Source organism: Taudactylus pleione, unplaced genomic scaffold, assembly GCF_031769625.1.
Source record: "Taudactylus pleione unplaced genomic scaffold, aTauple2 ptg001352l, whole genome shotgun sequence".
Lineage (NCBI taxonomy): Eukaryota > Metazoa > Chordata > Amphibia > Anura > Myobatrachidae > Taudactylus > Taudactylus pleione.
Window position 1 is genome coordinate 440,473 of NW_028285752.1, and position 22,046 is coordinate 462,518.

Here is a 22,046-nt window from a genome sequence, read left to right on the forward strand (position 1 = left end):
TCTCTGGAAGCAGAATCACAGGTGTACATGGTAACCAGATACTCTGCATATAACGTTCCCATAATACAGAACTGTAATACTGTATCTCTGGAAGCAGAATCACAGGTGTACATGGTAACCAGATACTCTGCATATAACGTTCCCATAATACAGAACTGTAATACTGTATCTCTGGAAGCAGAATCACAGGTGTACATGGTAACCAGATACTCTGCATATAACGTTCCCATAATACAGAACTGTAATACTGTTATCTCTGGAAGCAGAATCACAGGTGTACATGGTAACCAGATACTCTGCATATAACGTTCCCATAATACAGTACTGTAATACTGTATCTCTGGAAGCAGAATCACAGGTGTACATGGTAACCAGATACTCTGCATATAACGTTCCCATAATACAGAACAGTAATACTGGATCTCTGGAAGCAGAATCACAGGTGTACATGGTAACCAGATACTCTGCATATAACGTTCCCATAATACAGTACTGTAATACTGTATCTCTGGAAGCAGAATCACAGGTGTACATGGTAACCAGATACTCTGCATATAACGTTCCCATAATACAGAACTGTAATACTGTATCTCTGGAAGCAGAATCACAGGTGTACATGGTAACCAGATACTCTGCATATAACGTTCCCATAATACAGTACTGTAATACTGTATCTCTGGAAGCAGAATCACAGGTGTACATGGTAACCAGATACTCTGCATATAACGTTCCCATAATACAGAACTGTAATACTGTATCTCTGGAAGCAGAATCACAGGTGTACATGGTAACCAGATACTCTGCATATAACGTTCCCATAATACAGAACTGTAATACTGTATCTCTGGAAGCAGAATCACAGGTGTACATGGTAACCAGATACTCTGCAGAAGTATTCGGCAGTCAGAACAGGGCGAGTGATATTGTTATAAAATTGGACATGAGATTAAAATGAGCCATTTAGTGGAACCATTAAGTGATGAGACCCTTTAAGGGGATTTAATTTGTCACTTTCACGGATCACAAAAGTAAATTCCCTGGAACAGAAGTGCCCTAAGTATTTGGCTCTACAGGAATCATTATCAGGAGAAGACATTAACAGGAAATCTTCCAGCTCTTCACCTCTAAAGCCAGATAATAATAGTGCTGCTTTATATTTAGAATTATAAGTCAAATATCTATGACAAATGAAACTACAGATAATCGTTTGCTTGTTGGACATAAGTAAATTCGAAAAATATGTGTATGTGCGTGTATGCGTGTGCATATATATATATATATATATATATATGTGTGCTTTTAATGGCTTCAGAAACATTCCTCATATAACAAATATTACAGAGTCTTTTCTCACCAGAATTAAACATTTTTCTGACATACTATGACAGCAAAGCATACAGTACGTCTACATGTAAGAAAGAAAGCCCATTATATTTTATGTGTTTTCACCCACGTACGTTTGTAACGTATTTTCATTAACTCATGTTTGTGTTCCAGTATGTTTTTTTTGGGGGGGAGGAAAGGGGGGTAGCTCTTGCTTCATATCAGTATTTCATGTCTATGGGAGCGCATTGTGCTGTATTTTTCTCATTGTCCATGGTCCATTCATTTCAATGGAGTTATTATATGTAGAGGCTTTGTTGTAGTGAATGGGCCATTGACATGAATTTAATTTTACAGCATTGTTCATTGTTCCTAACCCCCAAGATCAATAGAGTCTAAATGGATGTGTCATTAAAACAGGGAGCGTAACCCTGGCCTAGCTGATTGCGACTAGCAAGGGAAGCCATGGTCACTTCAGTTCAGTCATTTTCTGGTGATGAAATCTGCATGATCCATTTTGAACTTTACAAGAAGAATATCTCATTAAGGAATTTATGGAGGGGGGTATACTTATTGTTAATTATTTTATGTGCAGAACCTCTCCGATTTATTTCAATAGCTCATTCATTCCATTCTGGTAACTTAACGGAAACAAGTTGAGCTATTGAAATCTATTATATTACTCCGTATCACTTGCATCCTGGATGCTCTCCCAAAAGCTTGTTAAAGTTACCTGCACATTGGGTGGAAATAAAAACATAACATACAAAACAATAAAATAACGTATATTTAAACTTTTGGTCCTTATATAATTTCACTTTTATATTTGCTTATCTTCCTTTGAGTCTTTTTACTGCCCCAAAACATCCTCATGTTTCTACCAAGAGCCGTATTCAATTTGAGCGGACCCGCGATACTTTCCGCCTCCCAGGACTTTTCACCTACATCGCGTGTTTTGCAGGCGGAAAAGTGTCGCGCGCGTGCCCGCGTATCCCCGTATTCAATTTAAAAGTATGCGAAACGGGACCCAGCGAAACTTGAACAGGCAGAAAGTCCTGTCAGATTTGGGGAAATCAGCCTGACACCCCCCAAAAGATGCTCTGACATGGGGGTTAGCTATGGTACCCCCCGATTTGGCTCGCTGAAGGTATTTGGTGTTTTTAAACGGGCTCAATAGCTGATAAATAGCGTTTTTCTATATGTGATGCAGAACAGTATTCAGGAGGGTTTTTTTACAGAAAATAACTTATCTCAGCAAATTTGGGGTACGTGAAAATGGGGGTCACCATATTTTAAAGTTGCTAAAGTTAAGTTTAAAAAATCGTGAAAAATTCACCTGCCGCAACCCCCTGCAATGATAAAAACACTTGGGGACCCCCCCAGAGTCAAGTTCGCTAGTTTTTAACTTTGTCCCCCAACATTTTTTATTTTTCGCCCCCAAATTCAAAGTGATTTTTTGGTGTGTTCTTAAGTGTTTTTTTTTTTTTTTACACAGTTTGGGGAACTGTCTGAAGGCTGCACGGGGGTTCCCGCAACGTTGCACCCCAAAACACTAATTCTGCACTTTTTTACGTCTGCTATTCATAGGGGAAACTTTCTGGCCTATTACATTGCATGGACTTTCCTCCTAGGCGGAAAGTCTTTCAACTTGAATATAGCGATACTTTTCCACCTGTCAAAATGACGACATCGGCAAAACTTTTTTCGCCGGTTCCGGCTTTTCGCCTCGAATTAAATAGGGGCCCATATTGGGACAAATACGGTATCAAAAATAGCATACAAAAATGCACCTTTTAAAATGATTATCACAGACTCATCGGCAATCAAAGCGTCGGAATGTATTGATATATCCCATCTTAAATACAAGTTGGAAGCTGCTCAATCACTTCAGTAATATCACTCAGGTGCATGTAAGGGAGGGTTTAGTCTATACAAGAAACTACAAAAAGTATTCCCCCAGCACTCAGAATGAAATCAGCAATAAGATTTGAAAAACTACATGGTGGTAGATAATTCAGAGATCTCAGTTGCATATATTTGCAAAGATATGGCTAAGCCTCCGGGCCGCGTCACGGCGTCTCTGATACCGGAGGTCCCTATCAATTTTCTTAGCTTTTTAATTACACCTTCACTTATTAACACATAGTTTTTCCTTTAACCCTATACTAACACTTTAGTCTTTCACCGTTGTGCTTCGCTGGGGTGGTTGGCTATCGCCGGCTTTTTTGGGGTTCTGCACCCCAGATTCTGACCAAGTGATAGGGACCTCCGGTATCAGAGACGCCGTGACGCGGCCCGGAGGCTTAGCCATATCTTTGCAAATATATGCAACTGAGATCTCTGAATTATCTACCACCATGTAGTTTTTCAAATCTTATTGCTGATTTCATTCTGAATGCTGGGGGAATACTTTTTGTTGTTTCTTGTATATCCCGTCTTACCAGGATAGCTCGGCCTGTAAATTGCTGTCTAGGCAAAGTCTTTACCTCTGAGCTTCGGGCCTGGCAAATGTAATGAGCACATGTGGCCATCGGACTGTGCAACTGGTCACTACCGGAGAGGTCTACACAGGGTCCCTCTCTGGAAAAAAAATAGGCTACAATAATTCAGTATGGTGCTAAGGGGCATATCTCATCAGCCTTACCTCTGGACAAAACAGATGACAGAAGAAAGTCCATTAAATACAATTTATTATTTAAAGAAAGTTTTTAAATACTGTATGTTGGTTTTTTTTCTACCTATTTTTAAACTGTGGTTTTTTTTTTCAACAAGCAGAAATGGGCTTTCAGGTCCACTGCGCACGCGTAAACCAGCGACCCCCATATACGCATATACCGTGGGACTATGGGGGAGAAGCAGTAAGTTATGGTTAGGTCTAGAACGAGATGCTTTCCAGGGACCTCTGACATCACAACCACCTGACACGTGACCAAAGGGAGAGGGGTAAGGTTTACACCGGGGGACCTAAAGTGTCCCCTAGAAGGCTCGCTTCGCTCATCACAGGTTTATATTCCCCCTCTATGCCCACGTGGATAGTAACAGTGGTAGCTGCCCGGCCCTGCCATAGCGGTCACGTGGTTGTGACGTCAACTTGAATCTAGAAACAACATAAGTTTACTCTTACCCCTCCCAGACAGTTTTGGCTGCCACCTCACTAACATTTAGCTGCCCCAACTATATTCTATTATCAATAAATTATTATGATCGGAGGATTTTCTATCACTACAATAAGCAATGGAAGAAAACATGGACCTGTTTGCAGAACCATGAGAGCCGCTGCAAATGAGGGGCAGAAGCCGCTTGTAGCGCTATAATCTGCTGTAATTAACAACGGTGCTGGATGGCGCAAAGTAGCCGGAGTCTGTACATGTGATTTATGGGGGGAGAAGCCCCTTGTAGCGCTAACGACGGTGCAGGATGGCACAGAGTAACCAGAATCTGTACATGTGATTAATGGGGGGGAGAAGCCCCTTGTAGTGGTAACGATGGTGCAGGATGGCACAGAGTAACCAGACTGTACATGTGATTTATGGGAGTAGAAGCCCCTTATAGCACTAACGACGGGGCAGGATGGCACAGAGTAACCAGAGTCTGTACATGTGATTTATGGGGGGAGAAGCCCCTTGTAGCGCTATCGACGATGCAGGATGGCACAGAGTAACCAGTCTGTACGTGTGATTTATGGGGGGAGAAGCCCCTTGTAGCGCTAATGACGGTGCAGGATGGCACAAAGAAACCAGTCTGTACGTGTGATTTATGGGGGGAGAAGCCCCTTGTAGCGCTAACGACGGTGCAGGATGGCACAGAGTAACCAGTCTGTATGTGTGATTTATGGGGGGAGAAGCCCCTTGTAGCGCTAACGACGGTGCAGGATGGCACAGAGTAACCAGAGTCTGTACATGTGATTTATGGGGGGAGAAGCCCCTTGTAGTGCTAACGACGGTGCAGGATGGCACACAGTAACCAGTCTGTACATGTGATTTATGGGGGGAGAAGCCCCTTGCAGCGCTAACGACGGTGCTGGATGGCACAGAGTAACCAGAGTCTGTACATGTGATTTATGGGGGGAGAAGCGCCTTGTAGCGCTAATGACGGTGCAAGATGGCACAGAGTAACCAGAGTCTGTACATGTGATTTATGGGAGGAGAAGCCCCTTGTAGCGCTAATGACGGTGCAGGATGGCACACAGTAACCAGTCTGTACATGTGATTTATGGGGGGAGAAGCCCCTTGTAGTGCTAACGACGGTGCAGGATGGCACAGAGTAACCAGAGTCTGTACATGTGATTTATGGGGGGAGAAGCCCCTTGTAGCGCTAACGATGGTACAGGATGGCACAGAGAAACCAGAGTCTGTACATGTGATTTAAGGGGGGAGAAGCCCCATCTAGCGCTAACGACGGTGCTGGATGGCACAGAGTAACCAGTCTGTACATGTGATTTATGGGGGGAGAAGCCCCTTTTAGCGCTAACGACGGTGCAGTATGGCACAGAGTAACCAGTCTGTAGATGTGATTTATGGGGGGAGAAGCCCCTTGTAGTGCTAATGATGGTGCTGGATGGCACAGAGTAACCAGTCTGTACATGTGATTTATGGGGGGAGAAGCCCCTTGTAGTGCTAACGACGATGCCGGATGGCACAAAGTAACCAGAGTCTGTACATGTCATTTATGGGGGGAGGAGCCCTTGTAGCGCTAACGACGGTGCAGGATGGCACAGAGTAACCAGAGTCTGTACATGTGATTAATGGGGGGGAGAAGCCCCTTGTAGCAGTAACGACGGTGCAGGATGGCGCAAAGTAACCAGTCTGTACATGTGATATATGAGGGGAGAAGCCCCTTGTAGCGCTAATGACGGTGCAGGATGGCACAGAGTAACCAGTCTGTGCATGTGTTTTATGGGGGGAGAAGCCCCTTGTAGCACTAACGATGGTGCAGGATGGCACAGAGTAACCAGAGTCTGTACATGTGATTTATGGGGGGAGAAGCCCCTTGTAGTGCTAATGACGGTGCAGGATGGCACAGAGTAACCAGAGTCTTTACATGTGATTTATGGGGGGAGAAGCCCCTTGTAGCGCTAACGACGGTGCAGGATGGCACAAAGTAACCAGTCTGTACATGTGATTTATGGGGGGAGAAGCCCCTTGTAACGCTAATGATGGTGCAGGATGGCACAGAATAACCAGAGTCTGTACATGTGATTTATGGGGGGAGAAGCCCCTTGTAGCGCTAACGACGGTGTAGGATGGCACAGAGTAACCAGAGTCTGTACATGTGATTTATGGGGGGAGAAGCCCCTTGTAGCGCTAATGACGGTGCAGGATGGCACAGAGTAACCAGTCTGTACATGTGATTTATGGGGGGAGAAGCCCCTTGTAGCGCTAACGACGGTGCAGGATGGCACAGAGTAACCAGAGTCTGTACCTGTGATTTATGGGGGGAGAAGCCCCTTGTAGCGCTAACGATGGTGCAGGATGGCACAGAGTAACCAGTCTGTACATGTGATTTATGGGGGGAGAAGCCCCTTGTAGCGCTAACGACGGTGCAGGATGGCACAGAAAAACCAGTCTGTACATGTGATTTATGGGGGGAGAAGCCCCTTGTAGCGCTAACGACGGTGCAGGATGGCACAGAGTAACCAGTCTGTACATGTGATTTATGGGGGGAGAAGCACCTTGTAGCGCTAATGACGGTGCAGGATGGCACAGAATAACCAGAGTCTGTACATGAGATTTATGGGGGGAGAAGCCCCATATAGCGCTAACAACGGTGCTGGATGGGACAGAGTAACCAGAGTCTGTACATGTGATTTATGGGGGGAGAAGCCCCTTGTAGCGCTATCGACGATGCAGGATGGCACAGAGTAACCAGTCTGTACGTGTGATTTATGGGGGGAGAAGCACCTTGTAGCGCTAATGACGGTGCAGGATGGCACAAAGAAACCAGTCTGTACATGTGATTTATGGGGGGAGAAGCCCCTTGTAGTGCTAACGACGGTGCAGGATGGCACAGAGTAACCAGTCTGTATGTGTGATTTATGGGGGGAGAAGCCCCATATAGCGCTAACAACGGTGCTGGATGGCACAGAGTAACCAGAGTCTGTACATGTGATTTATGGGGGGAGAAGCCCCTTGTAGTGCTAATGACGGTGCAGGATGGCACAGAGTAACCAGAGTCTTTACATGTGATTTATGGGGGGAGAAGCCCCTTGTAGCGCTAACGACGGTGCAGGATGGCACAAAGTAACCAGTCTGTACATGTGATTTATGGGGGGAGAAGCCCCTTGTAACGCTAATGATGGTGCAGGATGGCACAGAATAACCAGAGTCTGTACATGTGATTTATGGGGGGAGAAGCCCCTTGTAGCGCTAACGACGGTGTAGGATGGCACAGAGTAACCAGTCTGTACATGTGATTTATGGGGGGAGAAGCCCCTTGTAGCGCTAACGACGGTGCAGGATGGCACAGAGTAACCAGAGTCTGTACCTGTGATTTATGGGGGGAGAAGCCCCTTGTAGCGCTAACGATGGTGCAGGATGGCACAGAGTAACCAGTCTGTACATGTGATTTATGGGGGGAGAAGCCCCTTGTAGCGCTAACAACGGTGCAGGATGGCACAGAAAAACCAGTCTGTACATGTGATTTATGGGGGGAGAAGCCCCTTGTAGCGCTAACGACGGTGCAGGATGGCACAGAGTAACCAGTCTGTACATGTGATTTATGGGGGGAGAAGCACCTTGTAGCGCTAATGACGGTGCAGGATGGCACAGAATAACCAGAGTCTGTACATGAGATTTATGGGGGGAGAAGCCCCATATAGCGCTAACAACGGTGCTGGATGGCACAGAGTAACCAGAGTCTGTACGTGTGATTTATGGGGGGAGAAGCACATTGTAGCGCTAATGACGGTGCAGGATGGCACAAAGAAACCAGTCTGTACGTGTGATTTATGGGGGGAGAAGCCCCTTGTAGTGCTAACGACGGTGCAGGATGGCACAGAGTAACCAGTCTGTATGTGTGATTTATGGGGGGAGAAGCCCCTTGTAGCGCTAATGACGGTTCAGGATGGCACAGAGTAACCAGAGTCTGTACATGTGATTTATGGGGGGAGAAGCCCCATCTAGCGCTAACGACGGTGCAGGATGGCACAGAGTAACCAGTCTGTACGTGTGATTTATGGGGGGAGAAGCCTCTTGTAGCGCTAACGACGGTGCAGGATGGCACAGAGTAACCAGAGTCTGTACCTGTGATTTATGGGGGGAGAAGCCCCTTGTAGCGCTAACGTTGGTGCAGGATGGCACAGAGTAACCAGTCTGTACATGTGATTTATGGGGGGAGAAGCCCCTTGTAGCGCTAACGACGGTGCAGGATGGCACAGAGAAACCAGTCTGTACATGTGATTTATGGGGGGAGAAGCCCCTTGTAGCGCTAACGCCGGTGCAGGATGGCACAGAATAAACAGAGTCTGTACATGAGATTTATGGGGGGAGAAGCCCCATGTAGCGCTAACAACGGTGCTGGATGGCACAGAGTAACCAGAGTCTGTACCTGTGATTTATGGGGGGAGAAGACCCTTGTAGCGCTAACGACGGTGCTGGATGGCACAGAGTAACCAGAGTCTGTACATGTGATTTATGGGGGGAGAAGCCCCTTGTAGCACTATCGACGATGCAGGATGGCACAGAGTAACCAGTCTGTACGTGTGATTTATGGTGGGAGAAGCACCTTGTAGCGCTAATGACGGTGCAGGATGGTACAAAGAAACCAGTCTGTACGTGTGATTTATGGGGGGAGAAGCCCCTTGTAGCGCTAACGACGGTGCAGGATGGCACAGAGTAACCAGTCTGTATGTGTGATTTATGGGGGGAGAAGCCCCTTGTAGCGCTAACGACGGTTCAGGATGGCACAGAGTAACCAGAGTCTGTACATGTAATTTATGGGGGAGAAGCCCTTTTTAGTAGTGCTAACGACGGTGCAGGATGGCACACAGTAACCAGTCTGTACATGTGATTTATGTGGGGAGAAGCCCCTTGTAGCGCTAATGACGGTGCAGGATGGCACAGAGTAACCAGTCTGTACATGTGATTTATGGGGGGAGAAGCCCCTTGCAGCGCTAACGACGGTGCAGGATGGCACAGAGTAACCAGAGTCTGTACATGTGATTTATGGGGGGAGAAGCCCCTTGTAGCGCTAATGACGGTGCAGGAAGGCACAGAGTAACCAGAGTCTGTACATGTGATTTATGGGAGGAGAAGCCCCTTGTAGCGCTAATGACGGTGCAGGATGGCACACAGTAACCAGTCTGTACATGTGATTTATGGGGGGAGAAGCCCCTTGCAGCGCTAACGACGGTGCTGGAATGCACAGAGTAACCAGAGTCTGTACATGGGATTTAAGGGGGGAGAAGCCCCTTGTAGCGCTAATGACGGTGCAGGATGGCACAGAGTAACCAGTCTGTATATGTGATTTATGGGGGGAGAAGCCCCTTGCAGCGCTAATGACGGTGCAGGATGGCACAAAGATACCATTCTGTACGTGTGATTTATGGGGGGAGAAGCCCCTTGTAGCGCTAACAACGGTGCAGGATGGCACAAAGAAACCAGTCTGTACGTGTGATTTATAGGGGGAGAAGCCCCTTGTAGCGCTAACGACGGTGCAGGATGGCACAGAGTAACCAGTCTGTACGTGTGATTTATGGGGGGAGAAGCCCCTTGTAGCGCTAACGACGGTGCAGGATGGCACAGAGTAACCAGAGTCTGTACATGTGATTTATGGGGGGAGAAGCACCTTGTAGCGCTAATGACGGTGCAGGATGGCACAGAGTAACCAGAGTCTGTACATGTGATTAATGGGAGGAGAAGCCCCTTGTAGCGCTAACGACGGTGCAGGATGGCACAGAGTAACCAGTCTGTGCATGTGATTTATGGGGGGAGAAGCCCCTTGTATCGCTAATGACGGTGCAGGATGGCACACAGTAACCAGTCTGTACATGTGATTTATGGGGGGAGAAGCCCCTTGTAGTGCTAACGACGGTGCAGGATGGCACAGAGTAACCAGTCTGTACATGTGATTTATGGGGGGAGAAGCCCCTTGCAGCGCTAACGACGGTGCTGGATGGCACAGAGTAACCAGAGTCTGTACATGGGATTTATGGGGGGAGAAGCCCCTTGTAGCGCTAACGACGGTGCAGGATGGCACAGAGTAACCTGTCTGTACTTGTGATTTATGGGGGGAGAAGCCCCTTGCAGCGCTAACGACGGTGCAGGATGGCACAGAGTAACCAGTCTGTACATGTGATTTATGAGGGGAGAAGCCCCTTGCAGCGCTAACGACGGTGCAGGATGGCACAGAGTAACCAGTCTGTACATGTGATTTATGAGGGGAGAAACCCCTTGCAGCGCTAACGACGGTGCAGGATGGCACAGAGTAACCAGTCTGTACATGTGATTTATGGAGGGAGAAGCCCCTTGCAGCGCTAACGACGGTGCAGGATGGAACACAGTAACCAGAGTCTGTACGTGTGATTTATGGGGGGAGAAGCCCCTTGTAGTGCTAATGACGGTGCAGGATGGCACAGAGTAACCAGAGTATGTACGTGTGATTTATGGGGGGAGAAGCCCCTTGTAGCGCTAACGACGGTGCAGGATGGCACAGAGTAACCAGTCTGTACATGTGATTTATGGGGGGAGAAACCCCTTGCAGCGCTAACGACTGTGCAGGATGGCACAGAGTAACCAGAGTCTGTACATGTGATTTATGGGGGGAGAAGCCCATTGCAGCGCTAACGACGGTGCAGGATGGCACAGAGTAACCAGAGTCTGTACATGTGATTTATGGGGGGAGAAGCCCCTTGTAGCGCTAATGATGGTGCAGGATGGCACAGAGTAACCAGAGACTGTACATGTGATTTATGGGGGGAGAAGCCCCTTGTAGCGCTAATGACGGTGCAGGATGGCACAGAGTAACCAGAGTATGTACGTGTGATTTATGGGGGGAGAAGCCCCTTGTAGTGCTAATAACGGAGCAGGATGGCACAGAGTAACCAGAGTCTGTACATGTGATTAATGGGGGGGAGAAGCCCCTTGTAGTGGTAACGATGGTGCAGGATGGCACAGAGTAAACAGAGTCTGTACATGTAATTTATGGGGGGAGAAGCACCTTGTAGCGCTAATGACGGTGCAGTATGGCACAGAGTAACCAGTCTGTACATGTGATTTATGGGGGGAGAAGCCCCTTGTAGTGCTAATGATGGTGCTGGATGGCACAGAGTAACCAGTCTGTACATGTGATTTATGAGGGGAGAAACCCCTTGCAGCGCTAACGACGGTGCAGGATGGCACAGAGTAACCAGTCTGTACATGTGATTTATGGAGGGAGAAGCCCCTTGCAGCGCTAACGACGGTGCAGGATGGCACACAGTAACCAGAGTCTGTACGTGTGATTTATGGGGGGAGAAGCCCCTTGTAGTGCTAATGACGGTGCAGGATGGCACAGAGTAACCAGAGTATGTACGTGTGATTTATGGGGGGAGAAGCCCCTTGTTGCGCTAACGACGGTGCAGGATGGCACAGAGTAACCAGTCTGTACATGTGATTTATGGGGGGAGAAACCCCTTGCAGCGCTAACGACTGTGCAGGATGGCACAGAGTAACCAGAGTCTGTACATGTGATTTATGGGGGGAGAAGCCCATTGCAGCGCTAACGACGGTGCAGGATGGCACAGAGTAACCAGAGACTGTACATGTGATTTATGGGGGGAGAAGCCCCTTGTAGCGCTAATGACGGTGCAGGATGGCACAGAGTAACCAGAGGATGTACGTGTGATTTATGGGGGGAGAAGCCCCTTGTAGTGCTAATAATGGAGCAGGATGGCACAGAGTAACCAGAGTCTGTACATGTGATTAATGGGGGGGAGAAGCCCCTTGTAGTGGTAACGATGGTGCAGGATGGCATAGAGTAAACAGAGTCTGTACATGTAATTTATGGGGGGAGAAGCACCTTGTAGCGCTAATGACGGTGCAGTATGGCACAGAGTAACCAGTCTGTACATGTGATTTATGGGGGGAGAAGCCCCTTGTAGTGCTAATGATGGTGCTGGATGGCACAGAGTAACCAGTCTGTACATGTGAAATATGGGGGGAGAAGCCCCTTGTAGTGCTAACGATGATGCAGGATGGCACAAAGTAACCAGAGTCTGTACATGTCATTTATGGGGGGAGAAGCCCCTTGTAGCGCTAATGACGGTGCAGGATGGCACAGAGTAACCAGTCTGTGCATGTGTTTTATGGGGGGAGAAGCCCCTTGTAGCACTAACGATGGTGCAGGATGGCACAGAGTAACCAGAGTCTGTACATGTGATTTATGGGGGGAGAAGCCCCTTGTAGCGCTAACGACGGTACAGGATGGCACAGAGAAACCAGAGTCTGTACATGTGATTTATGGGGGGAGAAGCCCCATCCAGCGCTAACGACGGTGCAGGATGGCACAGAGTAACCAGTCTATACATGTGATTTATGGGGGGAGAAGCCCCTTGTAGCGCTAATGACGGTGCTGGATGGCACAGAGTAACCAGTCTGTGCATGTGTTTTAAGGGGGGAGAAGCCCCTTGTAGCACTAATGATGGTGCAGGATGGCACAGAGTAACCAGAGTCTGTACATGTGATTTATGGGGGAAGAAGCCCCTTGTAGCGCTAACGACGGTACAGGATGGCACAGAGTAACCAGAGTCTGTACATGTGATTTATGGGGGGAGAAGCCCCATCTAGCGCTAATGACGGTGCAGGATGGCACAGAGTAACCAGTCTGTACATGTGATTTATGGGGGGAGAAGCCCCTTGTAGCACTAACGATGGTGCAGGATGGCACAGAGTAACCAGAGTCTGAGCATGTGATTTATGGGGGGAGAAGCCCCATGTAGTGCTAATGACGGTGCAGGATGGCACAGAGTAACCAGAGTCTTTACATGTGATTTATGTGGGGAGAAGCCCCTTGTAGCGCTAACGACGGTGCAGGATGGCACAAAGTAACCAGTCTGTACATGTGATTTATGGGGGGAGAAGCCCCTTGTAGCACTAATGATGGTGCAGGAGGGCACAGAGTAACCAGAGTCTGTACATGTGATTTATGGGGGGAGAAGCCCCATGTAGAGCTAATGACGGTGCAGGATGGCACAGAGTAACCAGTCTGTATGAATGATTTATGGGGGGAGAAGCCCCTTGTAGCACTAACGACGGTGCTGGATGACACAAAGTAACCAGTCTGTACATGTGATTTATGGGGGGAGAAGCCCCTTGTAGCGCTAACGACGGTGCAGGATGGCACAGAGTAACCAGTCTGTACATGTGATTTATGGGGGGAGAAGCCCCTTGTAGTGCTATCGACGGTGCAGGATGGCACAGAGTAACCAGAGTCTGTACATGTGATTTATGGGGGGAGAAGCCCCTTGTAGCGCTAACGACGGTGCTGGATGGCACAGAGTAACCAGAGTCTGTACCTGTGATTTATGGGGGGAGAAGGCCTTTGTAGCGCTAACGATGGTGCAGGATGGCACAGAGTAACCAGTCTGTACATGTGATTTATGAGGGGAGAAGCCCCTTGTAGCGCTAACAACGGTGCAGGATGGCACAGAGTAACCAGAGTCTGTACATGTGATTTATGGGGGGAGAATCCCCTTGTAGCGCTAACGACGGTACAGGATGGCACAGAGAAACCAGTCTGTACATGTGATTTTTGGGGGTAGAAGCCCCTTGTAATGCTAATGATGGTGCTGGATGGCACAGAATAACCAGAGTCTGTACATGTGATTTATAGGGGGAGAAGCCCCTTGTAGCGCTAACGACGGTGTAGGATGGCACAGAGTAACCAGAGTCTGTACATGTGATTTATGGGGGGAGAAGCCCCTTGTACCGCTAACGACGGTGCAGGATAGCACAGAGTAACCAGAGTCTGTACATGTGATTTATGGAGGGAGAAGCCCCTTGTAGCGCTAACGACGGTGCAGGATGGCACAGAGTAACCAGTCTGTACGTGTGATTTATGGGGGGAGAAGCACCTTGTAGCACTAATGACGGTGCAGAATGGCACAGAGAAACCAGTCTGTACGTGTGATTTATGGGGGGAGAAGCCCCTTGTAGCGCTAACGACGGTGCAGGATGGCACAGAGTAACCAGTCTGTACGTGTGATTTATGGGGGGAGAAGCCCCTTGTAGCGCTAACGATGGTGCAGAATGGCACAGAGTAACCAGAGTCTGTACATGTGATTTATGGGGGGAGAAGCCCCTTGTAGTGCTAACGACGGTGCAGGATGGCACAGAGTAACCAGAGTCTGTACATGTGATTTATGGGGGGAGAAGCCCCTTGTAGCGCTAACGACGGTGCTGGATGGCACAGAGTAACCAGAGTCTGTACCTGTGATTTATGGGGGGAGAAGCCCCTTGTAGCTCTAACGACGGTGCAGGAAGGCTCAGAGTAACCAGAGTCTGTACGTGTGATTTATGGGGGGAAAAGCCCCTTGCAGTGCTAATGACGGTGCAGGATGGCACAGAGTAACCAGAGTATGTACGTGTGATTTATGGGGGGAGAAGCCCCTTGTAGCGCTAACGACGGTGCAGGATGGCACAGAGTAACCAGTCTGTATATGTGATTTATGGGGGGAGAAACCCCTTGCAGCGCTAACGACTGTGCAGGATGGCACAGAGTAACCAGAGTCTGTACATGTTATTTAGGCGGGGAGAAGCCCCTTGCAGCGCTAACGAAGGTGCAGGATGGCACAGAGTAACCAGAGTCTGTACATGTGATTTATGGGGGAGAAGCCCCTTGTAGCGCTAACGACGGTGCAGGATGGCACAGAGTAACCAGTCTGTACATGTGATTTATGGGGGGAGAAGCCCCTTGTAGCGCTAATGACGGTGCAGGATGGCACAGAGTAACCAGAGACTGTACATGTGATTTATGGGGGGAGAAGCCCCTTGTAGCGCTAATGACGGTGCAGGATGGCACAGAGTAACCAGAGTATGCACGTGTGATTTATGGGGGGAGAAGCCCCTTGTAGTGCTAATAACGGAGCAGGATGGCACAGAGTAACCAGAGTCTGTACATGTGATTAATGGGGGGGAGAAACCCCTTGTAGTGGTAACGATGGTGCAGGATGGCACAGAGTAAACAGAGTCTGTACATGTAATTTATGGGGGGAGAAGCACCTTGTAGCGCTAATGACGGTGCAGTATGGCACAGAGTAACCAGTCTGTACATGTGATTTATGGGGGGAGAAGCCCCTTGTAGTGCTAATGATGGTGCTGGATGGCACAGAGTAACCAGTCTGTACATGTGATTTATGGGGGGAGAAGCACCTTGTAGCACTAATGACGGTGCAGAATGGCACAGAAAACCAGTCTGTACGTGTGATTTATGGGGGGAGAAGCCCCTTGTAGCGCTAACGACGGTGCAGGATGGCACAGAGTAACCAGTCTGTACGTGTGATTTATGGGGGGAGAAGCCCCTTGTAGCGCTAACGATGGTGCAGAATGGCACAGAGTAACCAGAGTCTGCACATGTGATTTATGGGGGGAGAAGCCCCTTGTAGTGCTAACGACGGTGCAGGATGGCACAGAGTAACCAGAGTCTGTACATGTGATTTATGGGGGGAGAAGCCCCTTGTAGCGCTAACGACGGTGCTGGATGGCACAGAGTAACCAGAGTCTGTACCTGTGATTTATGGGGGGAGAAGCCCCTTGTAGCGCTAACGACGGTGCAGGAAGGCTCAGAGTAACCAGAGTCTGTACGTGTGATTTATGGGGGGAAAAGCCCCTTGCAGTGCTAATGACGGTGCAGGATGGCACAGAGTAACCAGAGTATGTACGTGTGATTTATGGGGGGAGAAGCCCCTTGTAGCGCTAACGACGGTGCAGGATGGCACAGAGTAACCAGTCTGTATATGTGATTTATGGGGGGAGAAACCCCTTGCAGCGCTAACGACTGTGCAGGATGGCACAGAGTAACCAGAGTCTGTACATGTTATTTAGGCGGGGAGAAGCCCCTTGCAGCGCTAACGAAGGTGCAGGATGGCACAGAGTAACCAGAGTCTGTACATGTGATTTATGGGGGAGAAGCCCCTTGTAGCGCTAACGACGGTGCAGGATGGCACAGAGTAACCAGTCTGTACATGTGATTTATGGGGGGAGAAGCCCCTTGTAGCGCTAATGACGGTGCAGGATGGCACAGAGTAACCAGAGACTGTACATGTGATTTATGGGGGGAGAAGCCCCTTGTAGCGCTAATGACGGTGCAGGATGGCACAGAGTAACCAGAGTATGTACGTGTGATTTATGGGGGGAGAAGCCCCTTGTAGTGCTAATAACGGAGCAGGATGGCACAGAGTAACCAGAGTCTGTACATGTGATTAATGGGGGGGAGAAACCCCTTGTAGTGGTAACGATGGTGCAGGATGGCACAGAGTAAACAGAGTCTGTACATGTAATTTATGGGGGGAGAAGCACCTTGTAGCGCTAATGACGGTGCAGTATGGCACAGAGTAACCAGTCTGTACATGTGATTTATGGGGGGAGAAGCCCCTTGTAGTGCTAATGATGGTGCTGGATGGCACAGAGTAACCAGTCTGTACATGTGAAATATGGGGGGAGAAGCCCCTTGTAGTGCTAACGACGATGCAGGATGGCACAGAGTAACCAGAGTCTGTACATGTCATTTATGGGGGAAGAAGCCCCTTGTAGCGCTAACGACGGTACAGGATGGCACAGAGAAACCAGAGTCTGTACATGTGATTTATGGGGGGAGAAGCCCCATCTAGCGCTAATGACGGTGCAGGATGGCACAGAGTAACCAGTCTGTACATGTGATTTATGGGGGGAGAAGCCCCTTGTAGCACTAACGATGGTGCAGGATGGCACAGAGTAACCAGAGTCTGTGCATGTGATTTATGGGGGGAGAAGCCCCATGTAGTGCTAATGACGGTGCAGGATGGCACAGAGTAACCAGAGTCTTTACATGTGATTTATGTGGGGAGAAGCCCCTTGTAGCGCTAACGACGGTGCAGGATGGCACAAAGTATCCAGTCTGTACATGTGATTTATGGGGGGAGAAGCCCCTTGTAGCACTAATGATGGTGCAGGAGGGCACAGAGTAACCAGAGTCTGTACATGTGATTTATGGGGGGAGAAGCCCCATGTAGTGCTAATGACGGTGCAGGATGGCACAGAGTAACCAGTCTGTACGAATGATTTATGGGGGGAGAAGCCCCTTGTAGTGCTAATGACGGTGCAGGATGGCACAGAGTAACCAGAGTTTGTACGTGTGATTTATGGGGGGAGAAGCCCCTTGTAGCGCTAACGACGGTGCAGGATGGCACAGAGTAACCAGTCTGCACATGTGACTGATTTATGGTTGGAGAAGCCCCTTGCAGTGCTAACGATGGTGCAGGATGGCACAGAGTAACCAGAGTCTGTACGTGTGATTTATGGGGGGAGAAGCCCCTTGTAGCGCTAATGACGGTGTAGGATGGCACAAAGAAACCAGTCTGTACATGTGATTTAAGGGGGGAGAAGCCCCTTGTAGCGCTAACGACGGTGCAGGATGGCACAGAGTAACCAGAGTCTGTACGTGTGATTTATGGGGGGAGAAGCCCCTTGTAGCGCTAACGACGGTGCAGGATGGCACAGAGTAACCAGAGTCTGTACATGTGATTTATGGGGGGAGAAGCCCCTTGCAGCGCTAACGACGGTGCAGGATGGCACAGAGTAACCAGTCTGTACTTGTGATTTATGAGGGGAGAAGCCCCTTGCAGCGCTAACGACGGTGCAGGATGGCACAGAGTAACCAGTCTGTACATGTGATTTATGAGGTGAGAAGCCCCTTGCAGCGCTAACGACGGTGCAGGATGGCACAGAATAACCAGTCTGTACATTTGATTTATGGAGGGAGAAGCCCCTTGTAGCGCTAACGACGGTGCAGGGTGGCACAGTGTAACCAGAGTCTGTACGTGTGATTTATTGGGGGAGAAGCCCCTTGTAGAGCTAATGACGGTGCAGGATGGCACAGGAGTAACCAGAGTATGTACGTGTGATTTATGGTGGGAGAAGCCCCTTGTAGCGCTAATGACGGTGCAGGATGGCACAGAGTAACCAGTCTGTACATGTGATTTATGGGGGGAGAAGCCCCTTGCAGCGCTAACGACGGTGCAGGATGGCACAGAGTAACCAGTCTGTACATGTGATTTATGAGGGGAGAAGCCCCTTGTAGCGCTAACGATGGTGCAGGATGGCACAGAGTAACCAGAGTCTGTACATGTGATTTATGGGGGGAGAAGCCCCTTGCAGCGCTAACGACGGTGCAGGATGGCACAGAGTAACCAGGCTGTACATGTGATTTATGGGGGGAGAAGCCCCTTGCAGCGCTAACGACGGTGCAGGATGGCACAGAGTAACCAGAGTCTGTACGTGTGATTTATGAGGGGACAAGCCCCTTGTAGCGCTAATGACGGTGAAGGATGGCACAAAGAAACCAGTCTGTACATGTGATTTATGGGGGGAGTAGCCCCTTGTAGCGCTAATGTCGGTGCAGGATGGCACACAGTAACCAGTCTGTACATGTGATTTATGGGGGGAGAAGCCCCTTGTAATGCTAATGACGGTGCAGGATGGCACAGAGTAACCAGTCTGTACATGTGATTTATGGGGGGAGAAGCCCCTTGCAGCGCTAACAACGGAGCAGGATGGCACAGAGTAACCAGTCTGTACATGTGATTTATGAGGGGAGAGGCCCCTTGCAGCGCTAACGACGGTGCAGGATGGCACAGAGTAACCAGTCTGTACATGTGATTTATGAGGTGAGAAGCCCCTTGCAGCGCTAACGACGGTGCAGGATGGCACAGAGTAACCAGAGTCTGTACATGTGATTTATCGGGGGAGAAGCCCCTTGTAGCGCTAATGACGGTGCAGGATGGCACAGAGTAACCAGTCTGTACATGTGATTTATGGGGGAAGCCCCTTGAAGCGCTAATGATGGTGCAGGATGGCACAGAGTAACCAGAGTCTGTACATGTGATTTATGGGGGAGAAGCCCCTTGTAGTGCTAATGACGGTGCAGGATGGCACAGAGTAACCAGTCTGTACATGAGATTTTTGGGGGAGAAGTCCCTTGTAGCGCTAATGACGGTGCAGGATGGCACAGAGTAACCAGTCTGTACATGTGATTTATGGGGGGAGAAGCCCCTTGTAGTGCTAACGACGGTGCAGGATGGCACAGAGTAACCACAGTCTGTACTTGTGACTTATGGGGGAGAAGACCCTTGTAGCGCTAATGACGGTGCTGGATGGCACAGAGTAACGAGTCTGTACTTGTGATTTATGGGGGGAGGAGTCCCTTGTAGCGCTAACGACGGTACAGGATGGCACAGGGTAACCAGAGTCTGTACATGTGATTTATGGGGGGAGAAGCCCCTTGTAGCGCTAATGACGGTGCAGGATGGCACAGAGTAACCAGAGTCTGTACATGTGATTTATGGGTGGAGAAGCCCCTTGCAGCGCTAACGACGGTGCAGGATGGCACAGAGTAACCAGTCTGTACATGTGATTTATGAGGGGAGAAGCCCCTTGCAGCGCTAACGACGGTGCAGGATGGCACAGAGTAACCAGTCTGTACATGTGATTTATGATGTGAGAAGAACCTTGCAGCGCTAACGACGGTGCAGGATGGCACAGAGTAACCAGTCTGTACATGTGATTTATGGAAGGAGAAGCCCCTTGTAGCGCTAACGACGGTGCAGGATGGCACAGTGTAACCAGAGTCTGTACATGTGATTTATTGGGGGAGAAGCCCCTTGTAGTGCTAATGACGGTGCAGGATGGCACAGAGTAACCAGAGTGTGTACGTGTGATTTATGGGGGGAGAAGCCCCTTGTAGCGCTAATGACGGTGCAGGATGGCACAGAGTAACCAGTCTGTACATGTGATTTATGGGGGGAGAAGCCCCTTGCAGCGCTAATGACGGTGCAGGATGGCACAGAGTAACCAGTCTGTACATGTGATTTATGGGGGGAGAAGCCCCTTGCAGCGCTAACGACGGTGCAGGATGTCACAGAGTAACCAGTCTGTACATGTGATTTATGAGGGGAGAAGCCCCTTGCAGCGCTAATGACGGTGCAGGATGGCACAGAGTAACCAGTCTGTACATGTGATTTATGGGGGGAGAAGCCCCTTGCAGCGCTAACGACGGTGCAGGATGGCACAGAGTAACCAGAGTCTGTACGTGTGATTTATGGGGGGAGAAGCCCCTTGTAGCGCTAATGACGGTGTAGGATGGCACAGAGTAACCAGTCTGTACATGTGATTTATGAGGTGAGAAGCCCCTTGCAGCGCTAACGATGGTGCAGGATGGCACATAGTAACCAGTCTGTACATGTGATTTATGGAGGGAGAAGCCCCTTGTAGCGCTAATGACGGTGCAGGATGGCACAGTGTAACCAGAGTCTGTACGTGTGATTTATGGGGGGAGAAGCCCCTTGTAGCGCTAATGACGGTGCAGGATGGCACAGAGTAACCAGTCTGTACATGTGATTTATGGGGGGAGAAGCCCCTTGCAGCGCTAATGACGGTGCAGGATGGCACAGAGTTACCAGTCTGTACATGTGATTTATGGGGGGAGAAGCCCCTTGCAGCGCTAACGACGGTGCAGGATGGCACAGAGTAACCAGTCTGTACATTTGATTTATGAGGGGAGAAGCCCCTTGCAGCGCTAACGACGGTGCAGGATGGCACAGAGTAACCAGTCTGTACATGTGATTTATAGGGGGAGAAGCCCCTTGCAGCGCTAACGACGGTGCAGGATGGCACAGAGTAACCAGAGTCTGTAAGTGTGATTTATGGGGGGAGAAGCCCCTTGTAGCGCTAACGACGGTGCAGGATGGCACACAGTAACCAGTCTGTACGTGTGATTTATGGGGGGAGAAGCCCCTTGTAGCGCTAACGACAGTGCAGGATGGCACAGAGTAACCAGAGTCTGTACATGTGATTTATGGGGGGAGAAGCCCCTTGTAGCGCTATTGACGGTGCAGGATGGCACAGAGTAACCAGAGTCTGTACATGTGATTTATGGGAGGAGAAGCCCCTTGTAGCGCTAACGACGGTGCAGGATGTCACAGAGTAACCAGTCTGTGCATGTGATTTATGGGGGGAGTAGCCCCTTGTAGCGCTAATGTCGGTGCAGGATGGCACACAGTAACCAGTCTGTACATGTGATTTATGGGGGGAGAAGCCCCTTGCAGCGCTAATGACGGTGCAGGATGGCACAGAGTAACCAGTCTGTACATGTGATTTATGGGGGGAGAAGCCCCTTGCAGCGCTAACGACGGTGCAGGATGGCACAGAGTAACCAGAGTCTGTACATGTGATTTATGGGAGGAGAAGCCCCTTGTAGCGCTAACAACGGTGCAGGATGTCACAGAGTAACCAGTCTGTGCATGTGATTTATGGGGGGAGTAGCCCCTTGTAGCGCTAATGTCGGTGCAGGATGGCACACAGTAACCAGTCTGTACATGTGATTTATGGGGGGAGAAGCCCCTTGCAGCGCTAATGACGGTGCAGGATGGCACAGAGTAACCAGTCTGTACATGTGATTTATGGGGGGAGAAGCCCCTTGCAGCGCTAACGACGGTGCAGGATGGCACAGAGTAACCAGTCTGTACATGTGATTTATGAGGGGAGAAGCCCCTTGCA